The 14,957-nt window shown below is 62.1% G+C and overlaps 8 non-coding genes across 8 annotated transcripts; 3 read left to right on the forward strand and 5 right to left on the reverse strand.

Moving 5' to 3' along the window:
- Nucleotides 1-1,366: 1,366 nt before the first annotated feature.
- TRNAG-GCC (transfer RNA glycine (anticodon GCC)) lies at nucleotides 1,367-1,437 on the forward strand. Its single transcript has one exon. It is a non-coding gene; the product is annotated as a tRNA-Gly (tRNA).
- A 4,139-nt stretch (nucleotides 1,438-5,576) lies between these two features.
- On the reverse strand, nucleotides 5,577-5,648 carry TRNAE-CUC (transfer RNA glutamic acid (anticodon CUC)). Its single transcript has one exon. It is a non-coding gene; the product is annotated as a tRNA-Glu (tRNA).
- Nucleotides 5,649-5,926: 278 nt separating this feature from the next.
- On the reverse strand, nucleotides 5,927-5,998 carry TRNAG-UCC (transfer RNA glycine (anticodon UCC)). The gene has a single exon. It is a non-coding gene; the product is annotated as a tRNA-Gly (tRNA).
- Nucleotides 5,999-6,865: 867 nt separating this feature from the next.
- TRNAD-GUC (transfer RNA aspartic acid (anticodon GUC)) lies at nucleotides 6,866-6,937 on the reverse strand. The gene has a single exon. It is a non-coding gene; the product is annotated as a tRNA-Asp (tRNA).
- Nucleotides 6,938-7,509: 572 nt separating this feature from the next.
- On the forward strand, nucleotides 7,510-7,592 carry TRNAL-CAG (transfer RNA leucine (anticodon CAG)). Its single transcript has one exon. It is a non-coding gene; the product is annotated as a tRNA-Leu (tRNA).
- A 1,588-nt stretch (nucleotides 7,593-9,180) lies between these two features.
- On the forward strand, nucleotides 9,181-9,251 carry TRNAG-GCC (transfer RNA glycine (anticodon GCC)). Its single transcript has one exon. It is a non-coding gene; the product is annotated as a tRNA-Gly (tRNA).
- Nucleotides 9,252-13,389: 4,138 nt separating this feature from the next.
- Nucleotides 13,390-13,461, reverse strand: TRNAE-CUC (transfer RNA glutamic acid (anticodon CUC)). Its single transcript has one exon. It is a non-coding gene; the product is annotated as a tRNA-Glu (tRNA).
- Nucleotides 13,462-13,739: 278 nt separating this feature from the next.
- TRNAG-UCC (transfer RNA glycine (anticodon UCC)) lies at nucleotides 13,740-13,812 on the reverse strand. Its single transcript has one exon. It is a non-coding gene; the product is annotated as a tRNA-Gly (tRNA).
- Nucleotides 13,813-14,957: the final 1,145 nt, after the last annotated feature.

The following is a 14,957-nucleotide window of genomic DNA, read 5'->3' on the forward strand; positions in this document are numbered from 1 at the left end:
CCCCTCCTACCTGCACCCACACCAGGAAGCCCTTCAGTCCTTCGCAGCACATCTTTCCTCACCTGCTGGCGGCGGCTGCTGCTGCTGCTGGTCGGCCGGCCCGCCTGCCTGCCTTCGCCCCTCCCCCCCCACGCCCTCTCCCCCGCTCCACCCCGCCCCCACCGCCACACGCAGAACGGCCGCGCGTGGAAAGCCCTCCACGCCTCGCCCGCCCTCCGACTTCTGCCTGCTGAACAGCGGACTCGTTCTCGCAGCCTTTCTTCCACTTCCGCCAGCAGCAGCTCTCCCTCTTTCCAACATCCTGTCCTTCCCGCCAGCCCCAACGGCCCGCCTGCCCATTCCATTCCCTCCACAGCCACAGCGAGGTGGCCGCCGACAGCGTCCTGCCGGCCTGCGGTGCGTGCCCTCGGTGCTTTTTCGCCTTGGGATCCTGGCCGGGCCGCGTGCAGCCCAGCCTCCTGCTGGCCAGCCAACAGGGGGCCCTCCCTGCACGGGGCCTGGCACAGGAGTCGCTCCCGGGAACGGTGCTCCAGTGAGTAGTGAGCGGAAGCCCTGGACGCCCTGTCACCCACCACAGACGTCCGGCCCCTAGCGCGAGCCACCCACCTCGGCGCCACAGTGCAAGTCCCTCGGGGAAGCCGCTGCTCCGGCCGGACCAAAGCACATCCTGGCGCGCCCCCTCCGTCACCGGGCTGTCCAGGAACCAGCAGCCAGTCTGCCAAAGTGCTTCTCTTCACAACCAACGCAGCCGAGCGGGACCTCTCGGGAGGGTGGGGGGCCGCCAGAGCGCAGAGGCGAGGCTCAGACACCTTTGGTGTTTGGGCCTGAGCGCCACTCGGCGACGGCGGCGGCGGCGGCGGCGGCGGCGGCGCCCGGTGTCCATCTCCTTCGCTCGCGGTCCCTGCACAGCCCCGAGCTCCGATCCCTGCCCCCGCCCGCCCTCGCACGCCCCGCACCAGCAAGAAAGCCAGCCAGCAGAGGGACTGTGCGTCGGGGCCGGGCGGCGGCTGAGAGGAACGTCGCTGCTCAGCCGCAGAGGCCACGCCTCGCCTGCCCTGACTGGGATTCGGGCGCGGGCCTGGCCGGTTCGCCTCCTGGCTTCCTCTGGCGACACCGGCAGTCTCGCAGCTCCGTGGACGGCAGAGAAAGCGCAGGAAGGGCCGAGCCCGCCTGCGTCCCTCCATCCATCGGTGCTTCCGACCGCCTCGCGCCCTGGGGTGGCCAGAGTGCCCGGAGCCTCTCATTCAGGTGGCCCGTCGGCCTCCTGCTCAAATGGAGCACATGCCCACGGGGCGAGCAGTGACCAGGGTCCGGCGGTTGGCGGCGAGCGCCACTGGGGCAGGGGCGGGCAGTAGCGGCCATCGGTGCATGGGTGGTTCAGTGGTAGAATTCTCGCCTGCCACGCGGGAGGCCCGGGTTCGATTCCCGGCCCATGCAAACGCAGCGTCCCCTTTTGGTTCCCGCAGCCCCAAAGCGGAGCTGGGTTTCCCAGCTGCCACACGCAAGGCACCGGTCCTGCAACAGCTCGCTCACCACCGCACCTTCCGGCCCCTGGCCTTCCCACGCAGACGCCCCCACCCCACACACACCCGGGAGCCAGGCCTCCAGGACCTGACACCTCGCAGGCTCAGCCACTCTTTCGTCCAGACCCCTTCCTTGTCCTTGTTCTCTTCCTGACCCCGACCCCGCTTGTGTCCCGCTTGTCACTAGTAAGGAACACCCCAGACTGGCACCCGCACAGCCCAACCTCTTCACCTTTCGCCACGTGTCCAAGCTCTCTGCCTCACTCTGCCCCCACTCCGAAAATTATACTATCTTTGCACAACCAGGAGCAAGCAAGTTGCCACCTCTGGGAGCGATACATCCCATTTTCCTAGAGAGTCCCAGAAGCGCTCACTTGCACGAGGAGTTCCAAAGACGTCCACACTATCGTCGCAGGCTACACGCTGGATTCATGTTTTGACCCTCAAGAGAAATACGTTTTCCAACACCGGCCCGCTCCTCCACCGCTACTGCCACCAGCACCATCAGCACGACAAACACCACACCCTCCTCTAAACCTCTGCTCCCACCAACAGCATCAGACCTCGGGACAACAACCCCAGCACCACCACCTCAGCCTCCTGCCTACTCCCACAAACACCACCCTCCCACCTCCTGTCTCGCCACTCCCCCCCCCCCCCCCGATCCTTTCCAAATCCTGCGTTGTCAAGGATCCTGCCCTTGCCTCCGTCCCGTTGCCCTCTTTTTTTCCCCTTCGTCTTCTCCTCCTTTTCGTAGCAGTATGGTTGGTTTAAACATTATGTTACTTTCAGGTGTACAGCAAAAGTGATTCGGTTATATGTCCTTTTCCAGGTGATTTTCCATTATACGTTATCACGACACGTGAATACAGTTCCCTGTGCTGTACGGTAAATCCTTGTTGCTTATGTGCTTTATGTATAGTATTTCCTCTCTGTTAATCGCAGCTCCGGATTTTCCCCTGCCCTGCACTTTCCCCTTGGGTAACGAACAGTGTGTTTTCTATGTCTGTGTGTCTGCTTCTCTTTGGCACATACATTCGTTTGTAGTACGGTTTGGATTCCAGATATCTTTGTGCTTCTCCGCCTGACTTACGTCGCTAAGTGTAATATACTCTACGTCCCTCCTTCTTGGTGCAAATGGCAATATCTCACTCTTTTGTGTGGCTGAGTAATATTCCACAGTACATATATACCACGTCTTCCTGTGCCAGCCATCGGTTGATGGGCACTTGGGTTTCGTCCGTGTCTTGGCTGTGGCCCGTAGTGCTGCTGTGAACATGGGGGTGCATGGATCTCTTCAAATGACAGTTTCTCTCCTCTGCCGATGTGTACCCACGATGGGGATTGCTGGATCGTAGGAGAGCTCATATTTCACCTATTTCTTTAGTGTGTTCTTTTTATTTATGCAGTTAATATTTACTCACTTACTTACTTATAAGAACGACTAGCTGTAAGTTTGGAAGAAAAGCTGATTAACAATATTGAGTTGGTTTCAGGTGCACAGCAAAGCGGATACTGTTTTCCATGTCTAATATTGTTTCAGATTGCTTTCCATGATAGCTTACTACAGGATATTGTATATCGTTCCCTGTGTTATACTGGAAATCCTTGTTGCTTACGTCTTTTATATGAAGTCCGGTGTATCTGTTCATCGCAGCTCCTACTTTATGTCCGCACCCCTCCCTTTCTCCTCGGGTAACCATCAGTGTGTTTTCTCTGTCTGGGAGTCTGTTTCTCTTTTGCACATACATTCTTGTCTATTATGTTTTAGATTCCACGTATCTTTGTGCTTCTCTGTCAGACTTACTTCACTAAGTGTAAGAATCTCTAGGACCATCCTTATTGTGGCAAATGGCAATATTTCATTCTCTGAAATGGCGGAGTATTATTCCACAGTACATATACACCACATCTTTTTCTGTCAGCCAACTGCTGATGGGCACATGGGTTTTTTCTGTGTCTTGGCTGTGGCACGTAGCGCAGCTACAAACACGGGGGTGCGTGGACCTCTTCAAGCGACAGTTTTTCTCTTTGGCGGATGTGTACCCACGACGGGGATTGCTGGATCATCCGATGGCTCAGTTTCTCCTATTTATTTTGTTCGTCGCTTTTATTTATTTATTTACTTGCTTACTTGTAAGGACTAGTACTCGTGGTTTAGGAAGAAGAGTTGAGTAACCACACTGAGTTAGTTTCAGGTGTACAGCAAAGGGGATACTGTTTTCCATGTCTAATATTGTTTCAGATTGATTTCCAGTATAGGTTATTGCAGGATATTGAATATCATTCCCTGTGTTATTCTGTAAATCCTTGTTGCTTATCTCCTTCATATGAAGTACTGTGTATCGGTTCATCGAGCTCCTAATTTATCCCTCCACCCCTCCTTTTTCCCTCGGGTAACCATCACTGTGTTTTCCAGGTCTGTGAGCCCCTTTCTGTTTCGCACATAGATTCAGTGGTAGTACTTTTGAGATTCCACATATCTTTGTGTTTCTCTGTCGGACATGCTTCAGTAAGCGTAATATTCTCTGGGAGCAGTCTTGTGGCAGCAAATGGCAATGTTGCATTCTTTTTTATTGATGGCTGAGTAATACCCCGTACTACACAGATACGACCTCTTCTTGCACTAGCCACCCGTGGACGGGCACTTGGGTTTTTTCCATGTCTTGGCTAGTGCAAATAGTGCCGCTGTGAACACGGAGGTGCTTGTGCCTTTCTGAACTCTTGTTTCGTCATTTCCAGGTACGTACCCAGGAGTGGGATTGCTGGATCAGAGGGGACCTCTCCCTTGGCCTCGTTCAACCTCAACCCCTCCTCCCCCCACCCCCGCCGCCACACACACCTGAGACTGGATGGTTTCTCCCGATGAGAGGTGACGTATGCCTCTGGGGCAGTAGAATGCCCCCACCCCATTCGGACCCCGCCTAGCCCCTGTGGCGCGCTCCGTTTCTGTTGTTCTCTTGCCTGCCTCCTACCCACCGTCCCCAGTAACAACCCATTGCTTGGCCTCACCACCTTGCCGCACAGCACACCAGTCTGGGGGGCCCACCCGCCACCCCACCGCGAAGGGGTCCTCTCCCACCGTCTTCCTCGCCCCACAGCCCACTCACACACCCCGCCCTTCCCCCCAGCCTGCAGGCTCGGACCCCTCTCCTTGCCACCTGCCCCTTGTATCACAGACCCGACTGTCACATGTCCTGCCCGGAAGTCTCACTTCCGCCAGCGCTCCTCAGACCCACTCCTGCTCCAGGCCCACCCCGCCCCCTGATCTGACCCACCCGCACACTCGTGCCGGGCCAGGTGCCGCCACCACTCCAAGCTTCTGCTGAGCCCCTGCCTGAGTGGCCAGCCGCTCTCCCGGGCCAGGTCCCCGCCAGCCCAACACCTCCCGCTCCTGCCCGCGCCCCAGCCAGACACCCCAGGCCCTTCCTCGCACCTCCCAGCACGCGGCCCAGCGCCGCCCTCTCTCCATGGGCTCGTTCTGCTCCGTTCCCTAACCCGCGTGGGGTGGCCGCCGACCACGGCCACAAACACCTTCATCCCACACTGTCAGCCACCCCCAGGGCCCCGGCAAGGCCGTTCAGGAAACCTGCTGCGGTGTTGCGAAGCACCCGTCTGCCCACCGGTGCTCCTTTCCACAGGGGATCCGGCGATGTCAGAAGGCACCGCGTGTGACAGCGCCGTCGCTGCCGCCGCCGCCGTCGCCGTGGGGGAGAAGCAGTGCTGCTGGAGAGTCCAAACACAGGCGGGGGCGTTTGCTCGTGGCCACAGCCTCGGCGGGGAGAGGCGCTGCCCCGGCCATTCGTGTTCGGGGCTGAGGCAAGCGTGTGAAAAGGAAGACACGGGACGTCGAAGGCCTCGAGTGGGCGCGCGCCAGTGCGGCCAGAAGGTTTGGCCGGGCAGGGAGGGTGGAGGTTGCCTGGCAGGGCTTGGGCTGCAGGTGCAGGGCACCGGGCGGCTGTTGTCGGGCAGGGCGCGACGCCGAGGCCGCGGAGCAAGCGTCGCCTAAAAGTGGGATGGGGACGGTGTGAGGTAGAGAGGAAGAAGAGAGGCTTCCCTGACCGGGAATCGAACCCGGGCCGCGGCGGTGAGAGCGCCGAATCCTAACCACTAGACCACCAGGGAGCGTCAGGCGCTACCGCTGCTCCTGCTCGACCCATAGCAGCCGCTCGGCGCCACCTTGGCGCCAAGACCCCGCCTTGCCAAGTCCAGCCACGCGCCGCCCCTGGCAATCCACGTGTCCTCCCGTCCTTCCTGCTTGCAGCACCCTCAGGACACTGCGCGCCTGCTTCTCGCACACACAAGAAGAGCCGCTAGGGCCACCGAGCTCCCTGCTCCCAGCTCTCCCTCACAGGCCCCCGGCCGGCCGGCCGCCCGCGGAGCTCGGCAAAAGGTCAGCCTGCTGCGTTGGCCGGGAATCGAACCCGGGTCAACTGCTTGGAAGGCAGCTATGCTCACCACTATACCACCAACGCTGCACAGCCCGGGCCGCCCCGAGACGCCGGCACCGGGCTCGCCCGAGCGCGCTCTCGTCGCCGCTTCCTCCTCCCCCTCCTCCTCCTCTTCCTCCTCCTCCTCCTCCTTCTCTTCCGACTCCTCCTCTTTCTCTTCCTCCTCCTGCTCCCCTTTCTCTCCCTCGTCCTCCTCGTCCTCCTCAGCCGCCGCCGCCGCCGCCGCCGCTTGGAGCAGCCCTGCCCCGACGCCACGCCGGCCGGCAGCTCTGTGACGTCACAGACGCCACCAAGGCCCCCCGGCGCCCCACCCGCGCCAGCCCTACGAAGCTGCCCTAGACCACCCGCCCGATCGCCTCAGGGGGGCGCTCTCGCTGCCTTGCTGCTCCAGGTCCCTCGGCTCCACGCCGCGGCCCGGCCCCGCCCCCGCCCCCGCCCCCGGCGCACGCATCTTCCAGCACCCCGGCTCGCCAAAGCCCTTCTCCACCCGGCGCCTGGCCAGGCCACTTCCCGCACCGACAGGGGACGGCACTCATCCGCCTCCCACCCGTCCCGGCAGCTGTGCACCCATGCAGCTGTGCATAGCTGCGCAGCTTTGCGTCGCGACGCAAGGAGCCCACGGAGACAGCCACTTTGGGCGGGCCGCAACGTCATCGAGAGCTTGTGGTGTCCAGAGGAGGCCGTCGCTCGGCCGTGGCGACTGAGTGCCCGGCGGCGAGGAAGGGCCGGAGGGCTGGAGGGCTGGAGGGGGTCGAGGGTGGGCAGGCTGGGCACGCGCTGGGGCCCTGCGCCTCGCTGGGGGACGGAGGGCACAGGGCGGAGAAGCAGGGTCCTTGGGAGATCGGCGGCGGGACAGAGAGCGGCGCCAGCCACCAAAAGGGGGCGTGTTGCCTCCCCGTCGGGGAATCGAACCCCGGTCTCCCGCGTGACAGGCGGGGATACTCACCACTATACTAACGAGGACGGCGGCCACCGCCCCCGCGCCCGGACGCTCTCGGGCTGCCTGCCGACGCCTCCCCCTGCCCTCCGGCCCCCTGCCCACCACGGGCGCCCGGCACGGGCCCGACCCGACCCAACGCCACACCAACCGCGTCCTCCAAAGCAGCAGCCCCCGACCCGACAGGGACCCGGACCCAAGTGGCGCTGAAAACTCCGAGCGCGCGCTGCCCATTGCCTCCGACGCGGGGAGCGCGCCGGGAGGAGGAGGCCCGAGACCGAAAGCAAGGCTGCGAGGAGCGGGTGGGCGCGCGCCTGGCCGTGGCCGGCGGGGAGAGGCGCGGGTGGGGGCCGGCGGCAGGGGCTGGCAAGACGCGGCCCGGCTCCGTCCGGGGCCGGGGGTGGGCGAGGGCGCCAGCGCGGCGGAGCCAGGCGCGTCGTCTGGCCTTGCTCCCCGTCGGCCGCCGCGCGCCCGCTCCGTCGCTCACCCACACGGCCGCGCGCCTGGCGCGGAGCACCGCGTCCCGCCTAGGGCACCGGGCTTCGCGTCGCGTCGGGTCCCAGCCAGCCGAGCGGCCGCGCGCACGCCCAGGCCCGCCGTCAGGATGGCCGAGCGGTCTAAGGCGCTGCGTTCAGGTCGCAGTCTCCCCTGGAGGCGTGGGTTCGAATCCCACTCCTGACAAGCCAGCCTTTTGGCCCGCCCTATGGCAGCGCTTTACTGCCTTCCAGTCCGTTCGCGCCTCGCACTCTTGCCGCCTCTCCAAACTGCGGCCCGGACATCCACGCCTCTCAGACGCGGGACCTTCTCAGCCACGGCCGGCCGCGGGCCTGGCAGAAACGGCCCGCTAGGAGCCCTCCGGCCACGGGCTTTCCGGACAAACGCCCTCCCCGCCAGCTCCTACGCCCCCTCCTACCTGCACCCACACCAGGAAGCCCTTCAGTCCTTCGCAGCACATCTTTCCTCACCTGCTGGCGGCGGCTGCTGCTGCTGCTGGTCGGCCGGCCCGCCTGCCTGCCTTCGCCCCTCCCCCCCCACGCCCTCTCCCCCGCTCCACCCCGCCCCCACCGCCACACGCAGAACGGCCGCGCGTGGAAAGCCCTCCACGCCTCGCCCGCCCTCCGACTTCTGCCTGCTGAACAGCGGACTCGTTCTCGCAGCCTTTCTTCCACTTCCGCCAGCAGCAGCTCTCCCTCTTTCCAACATCCTGTCCTTCCCGCCAGCCCCAACGGCCCGCCTGCCCATTCCATTCCCTCCACAGCCACAGCGAGGTGGCCGCCGACAGCGTCCTGCCGGCCTGCGGTGCGTGCCCTCGGTGCTTTTTCGCCTTGGGATCCTGGCCGGGCCGCGTGCAGCCCAGCCTCCTGCTGGCCAGCCAACAGGGGGCCCTCCCTGCACGGGGCCTGGCACAGGAGTCGCTCCCGGGAACGGTGCTCCAGTGAGTAGTGAGCGGAAGCCCTGGACGCCCTGTCACCCACCACAGACGTCCGGCCCCTAGCGCGAGCCACCCACCTCGGCGCCACAGTGCAAGTCCCTCGGGGAAGCCGCTGCTCCGGCCGGACCAAAGCACATCCTGGCGCGCCCCCTCCGTCACCGGGCTGTCCAGGAACCAGCAGCCAGTCTGCCAAAGTGCTTCTCTTCACAACCAACGCAGCCGAGCGGGACCTCTCGGGAGGGTGGGGGGCCGCCAGAGCGCAGAGGCGAGGCTCAGACACCTTTGGTGTTTGGGCCTGAGCGCCACTCGGCGACGGCGGCGGCGGCGGCGGCGGCGGCGGCGCCCGGTGTCCATCTCCTTCGCTCGCGGTCCCTGCACAGCCCCGAGCTCCGATCCCTGCCCCCGCCCGCCCTCGCACGCCCCGCACCAGCAAGAAAGCCAGCCAGCAGAGGGACTGTGCGTCGGGGCCGGGCGGCGGCTGAGAGGAACGTCGCTGCTCAGCCGCAGAGGCCACGCCTCGCCTGCCCTGACTGGGATTCGGGCGCGGGCCTGGCCGGTTCGCCTCCTGGCTTCCTCTGGCGACACCGGCAGTCTCGCAGCTCCGTGGACGGCAGAGAAAGCGCAGGAAGGGCCGAGCCCGCCTGCGTCCCTCCATCCATCGGTGCTTCCGACCGCCTCGCGCCCTGGGGTGGCCAGAGTGCCCGGAGCCTCTCATTCAGGTGGCCCGTCGGCCTCCTGCTCAAATGGAGCACATGCCCACGGGGCGAGCAGTGACCAGGGTCCGGCGGTTGGCGGCGAGCGCCACTGGGGCAGGGGCGGGCAGTAGCGGCCATCGGTGCATGGGTGGTTCAGTGGTAGAATTCTCGCCTGCCACGCGGGAGGCCCGGGTTCGATTCCCGGCCCATGCAAACGCAGCGTCCCCTTTTGGTTCCCGCAGCCCCAAAGCGGAGCTGGGTTTCCCAGCTGCCACACGCAAGGCACCGGTCCTGCAACAGCTCGCTCACCACCGCACCTTCCGGCCCCTGGCCTTCCCACGCAGACGCCCCCACCCCACACACACCCGGGAGCCAGGCCTCCAGGACCTGACACCTCGCAGGCTCAGCCACTCTTTCGTCCAGACCCCTTCCTTGTCCTTGTTCTCTTCCTGACCCCGACCCCGCTTGTGTCCCGCTTGTCACTAGTAAGGAACACCCCAGACTGGCACCCGCACAGCCCAACCTCTTCACCTTTCGCCACGTGTCCAAGCTCTCTGCCTCACTCTGCCCCCACTCCGAAAATTATACTATCTTTGCACAACCAGGAGCAAGCAAGTTGCCACCTCTGGGAGCGATACATCCCATTTTCCTAGAGAGTCCCAGAAGCGCTCACTTGCACGAGGAGTTCCAAAGACGTCCACACTATCGTCGCAGGCTACACGCTGGATTCATGTTTTGACCCTCAAGAGAAATACGTTTTCCAACACCGGCCCGCTCCTCCACCGCTACTGCCACCAGCACCATCAGCACGACAAACACCACACCCTCCTCTAAACCTCTGCTCCCACCAACAGCATCAGACCTCGGGACAACAACCCCAGCACCACCACCTCAGCCTCCTGCCTACTCCCACAAACACCACCCTCCCACCTCCTGTCTCGCCACTCCCCCCCCCCCCCCGATCCTTTCCAAATCCTGCGTTGTCAAGGATCCTGCCCTTGCCTCCGTCCCGTTGCCCTCTTTTTTTCCCCTTCGTCTTCTCCTCCTTTTCGTAGCAGTATGGTTGGTTTAAACATTATGTTACTTTCAGGTGTACAGCAAAAGTGATTCGGTTATATGTCCTTTTCCAGGTGATTTTCCATTATACGTTATCACGACACGTGAATACAGTTCCCTGTGCTGTACGGTAAATCCTTGTTGCTTATGTGCTTTATGTATAGTATTTCCTCTCTGTTAATCGCAGCTCCGGATTTTCCCCTGCCCTGCACTTTCCCCTTGGGTAACGAACAGTGTGTTTTCTATGTCTGTGTGTCTGCTTCTCTTTGGCACATACATTCGTTTGTAGTACGGTTTGGATTCCAGATATCTTTGTGCTTCTCCGCCTGACTTACGTCGCTAAGTGTAATATACTCTACGTCCCTCCTTCTTGGTGCAAATGGCAATATCTCACTCTTTTGTGTGGCTGAGTAATATTCCACAGTACATATATACCACGTCTTCCTGTGCCAGCCATCGGTTGATGGGCACTTGGGTTTCGTCCGTGTCTTGGCTGTGGCCCGTAGTGCTGCTGTGAACATGGGGGTGCATGGATCTCTTCAAATGACAGTTTCTCTCCTCTGCCGATGTGTACCCACGATGGGGATTGCTGGATCGTAGGAGAGCTCATATTTCACCTATTTCTTTAGTGTGTTCTTTTTATTTATGCAGTTAATATTTACTCACTTACTTACTTATAAGAACGACTAGCTGTAAGTTTGGAAGAAAAGCTGATTAACAATATTGAGTTGGTTTCAGGTGCACAGCAAAGCGGATACTGTTTTCCATGTCTAATATTGTTTCAGATTGCTTTCCATGATAGCTTACTACAGGATATTGTATATCGTTCCCTGTGTTATACTGGAAATCCTTGTTGCTTACGTCTTTTATATGAAGTCCGGTGTATCTGTTCATCGCAGCTCCTACTTTATGTCCGCACCCCTCCCTTTCTCCTCGGGTAACCATCAGTGTGTTTTCTCTGTCTGGGAGTCTGTTTCTCTTTTGCACATACATTCTTGTCTATTATGTTTTAGATTCCACGTATCTTTGTGCTTCTCTGTCAGACTTACTTCACTAAGTGTAAGAATCTCTAGGACCATCCTTATTGTGGCAAATGGCAATATTTCATTCTCTGAAATGGCGGAGTATTATTCCACAGTACATATACACCACATCTTTTTCTGTCAGCCAACTGCTGATGGGCACATGGGTTTTTTCTGTGTCTTGGCTGTGGCACGTAGCGCAGCTACAAACACGGGGGTGCGTGGACCTCTTCAAGCGACAGTTTTTCTCTTTGGCGGATGTGTACCCACGACGGGGATTGCTGGATCATCCGATGGCTCAGTTTCTCCTATTTATTTTGTTCGTCGCTTTTATTTATTTATTTACTTGCTTACTTGTAAGGACTAGTACTCGTGGTTTAGGAAGAAGAGTTGAGTAACCACACTGAGTTAGTTTCAGGTGTACAGCAAAGGGGATACTGTTTTCCATGTCTAATATTGTTTCAGATTGATTTCCAGTATAGGTTATTGCAGGATATTGAATATCATTCCCTGTGTTATTCTGTAAATCCTTGTTGCTTATCTCCTTCATATGAAGTACTGTGTATCGGTTCATCGAGCTCCTAATTTATCCCTCCACCCCTCCTTTTTCCCTCGGGTAACCATCACTGTGTTTTCCAGGTCTGTGAGCCCCTTTCTGTTTCGCACATAGATTCAGTGGTAGTACTTTTGAGATTCCACATATCTTTGTGTTTCTCTGTCGGACATGCTTCAGTAAGCGTAATATTCTCTGGGAGCAGTCTTGTGGCAGCAAATGGCAATGTTGCATTCTTTTTTATTGATGGCTGAGTAATACCCCGTACTACACAGATACGACCTCTTCTTGCACTAGCCACCCGTGGACGGGCACTTGGGTTTTTTCCATGTCTTGGCTAGTGCAAATAGTGCCGCTGTGAACACGGAGGTGCTTGTGCCTTTCTGAACTCTTGTTTCGTCATTTCCAGGTACGTACCCAGGAGTGGGATTGCTGGATCAGAGGGGACCTCTCCCTTGGCCTCGTTCAACCTCAACCCCTCCTCCCCCCACCCCCGCCGCCACACACACCTGAGACTGGATGGTTTCTCCCGATGAGAGGTGACGTATGCCTCTGGGGCAGTAGAATGCCCCCACCCCATTCGGACCCCGCCTAGCCCCTGTGGCGCGCTCCGTTTCTGTTGTTCTCTTGCCTGCCTCCTACCCACCGTCCCCAGTAACAACCCATTGCTTGGCCTCACCACCTTGCCGCACAGCACACCAGTCTGGGGCGCCCACCCGCCACCCCACCGCGAAGGGGTCCTCTCCCACCGTCTTCCTCGCCCCACAGCCCACTCACACACCCCGCCCTTCCCCCCAGCCTGCAGGCTCGGACCCCTCTCCTTGCCACCTGCCCCTTGTATCACAGACCCGACTGTCACATGTCCTGCCCGGAAGTCTCACTTCCGCCAGCGCTCCTCAGACCCACTCCTGCTCCAGGCCCACCCCGCCCCCTGATCTGACCCACCCGCACACTCGTGCCGGGCCAGGTGCCGCCACCACTCCAAGCTTCTGCTGAGCCCCTGCCTGAGTGGCCAGCCGCTCTCCCGGGCCAGGTCCCCGCCAGCCCAACACCTCCCGCTCCTGCCCGCGCCCCAGCCAGACACCCCAGGCCCTTCCTCGCACCTCCCAGCACGCGGCCCAGCGCCGCCCTCTCTCCATGGGCTCGTTCTGCTCCGTTCCCTAACCCGCGTGGGGTGGCCGCCGACCACGGCCACAAACACCTTCATCCCACACTGTCAGCCACCCCCAGGGCCCCGGCAAGGCCGTTCAGGAAACCTGCTGCGGTGTTGCGAAGCACCCGTCTGCCCACCGGTGCTCCTTTCCACAGGGGATCCGGCGATGTCAGAAGGCACCGCGTGTGACAGCGCCGTCGCTGCCGCCGCCGCCGTCGCCGTGGGGGAGAAGCAGTGCTGCTGGAGAGTCCAAACACAGGCGGGGGCGTTTGCTCGTGGCCACAGCCTCGGCGGGGAGAGGCGCTGCCCCGGCCATTCGTGTTCGGGGCTGAGGCAAGCGTGTGAAAAGGAAGACACGGGACGTCGAAGGCCTCGAGTGGGCGCGCGCCAGTGCGGCCAGAAGGTTTGGCCGGGCAGGGAGGGTGGAGGTTGCCTGGCAGGGCTTGGGCTGCAGGTGCAGGGCACCGGGCGGCTGTTGTCGGGCAGGGCGCGACGCCGAGGCCGCGGAGCAAGCGTCGCCTAAAAGTGGGATGGGGACGGTGTGAGGTAGAGAGGAAGAAGAGAGGCTTCCCTGACCGGGAATCGAACCCGGGCCGCGGCGGTGAGAGCGCCGAATCCTAACCACTAGACCACCAGGGAGCGTCAGGCGCTACCGCTGCTCCTGCTCGACCCATAGCAGCCGCTCGGCGCCACCTTGGCGCCAAGACCCCGCCTTGCCAAGTCCAGCCCCGCGCCGCCCCTGGCAATCCACGTGTCCTCCCGTCCTTCCTGCTTGCAGCACCCTCAGGACACTGCGCGCCTGCTTCTCGCACACACAAGAAGAGCCGCTAGGGCCACCGAGCTCCCTGCTCCCAGCTCTCCCTCACAGGCCCCCGGCCGGCCGGCCGCCCGCGGAGCTCGGCAAAAGGTCAGCCTGCTGCGTTGGGCCGGGAATCGAACCCGGGTCAACTGCTTGGAAGGCAGCTATGCTCACCACTATACCACCAACGCTGCACAGCCCGGGCCGCCCCGAGGACGCCGGCACCGGGCTCGCCCGAGCGCGCTCTCGTCGCCGCTTCCTCCTCCCCCTCCTCCTCCTCTTCCTCCTCCTCCTCCTCCTTCTCTTCCGACTCCTCCTCTTTCTCTTCCTCCTCCTGCTCCCCTTTCTCTCCCTCGTCCTCCTCGTCCTCCTCAGCCGCCGCCGCCGCCGCCGCCGCTTGGAGCAGCCCTGCCCCGACGCCACGCGGCCGGCAGCTCTGTGACGTCACAGACGCCACCAAGGCCCCCGGCGCCCCACCCGCGCCAGCCCTACGAAGCTGCCCTAGACCACCCGCCCGATCGCCTCAGGGGGGCGCTCTCGCTGCCTTGCTGCTCCAGGTCCCTCGGCTCCACGCCGCGGCCCCGGCCCCGCCCCCGCCCCCGCCCCCGGCGCACGCATCTTCCAGCACCCCGGCTCGCCAAAAGCCCTTCTCCACCCGGCGCCTGGCCAGGCCACTTCCCGCACCGACAGGGGACGGCACTCATCCGCCTCCCACCCGTCCCGGCAGCTGTGCACCCATGCAGCTGTGCATAGCTGCGCAGCTTTGCGTCGCGACGCAAGGAGCCCACGGAGACAGCCACTTTGGGCGGGCCGCAACGTCATCGAGAGCTTGTGGTGTCCAGAGGAGGCCGTCGCTCGGCCGTGGCGACTGAGTGCCCGGCGGCGAGGAAGGGCCGGAGGGCTGGAGGGCTGGAGGGGGTCGAGGGTGGGCAGGCTGGGCACGCGCTGGGCCCTGCGCCTCGCTGGGGGACGGAGGGCACAGGGCGGAGAAGCAGGGTCCTTGGGAGATCGGCGGCGGGACAGAGAGCGGCGCCAGCCACCAAAAGGGGGCGTGTTGCCTCCCCGTCGGGGAATCGAACCCGGTCTCCCGCGTGACAGGCGGGGATACTCACCACTATACTAACGAGGACGGCGGCCACGCCCCCGCGCCCGGACGCTCTCGGGCTGCCTGCCGACGCCTCCCCTGCCCTCCGGCCCCCTGCCCACCACGGGCGCCCGGCACGGGCCCGACCCGACCCAACGCCACACCAACCGCGTCCTCCAAAGCAGCAGCCCCCGACCCGACAGGGACCCGGACCCAAGTGGCGCTGAAAAACTCCGGAGCGCGCGCTGCCCA

This window comes from Phocoena phocoena, chromosome 1, assembly GCF_963924675.1.
Source record: "Phocoena phocoena chromosome 1, mPhoPho1.1, whole genome shotgun sequence".
In the NCBI taxonomy this organism is placed as follows: Eukaryota; Metazoa; Chordata; class Mammalia; order Artiodactyla; family Phocoenidae; genus Phocoena; species Phocoena phocoena.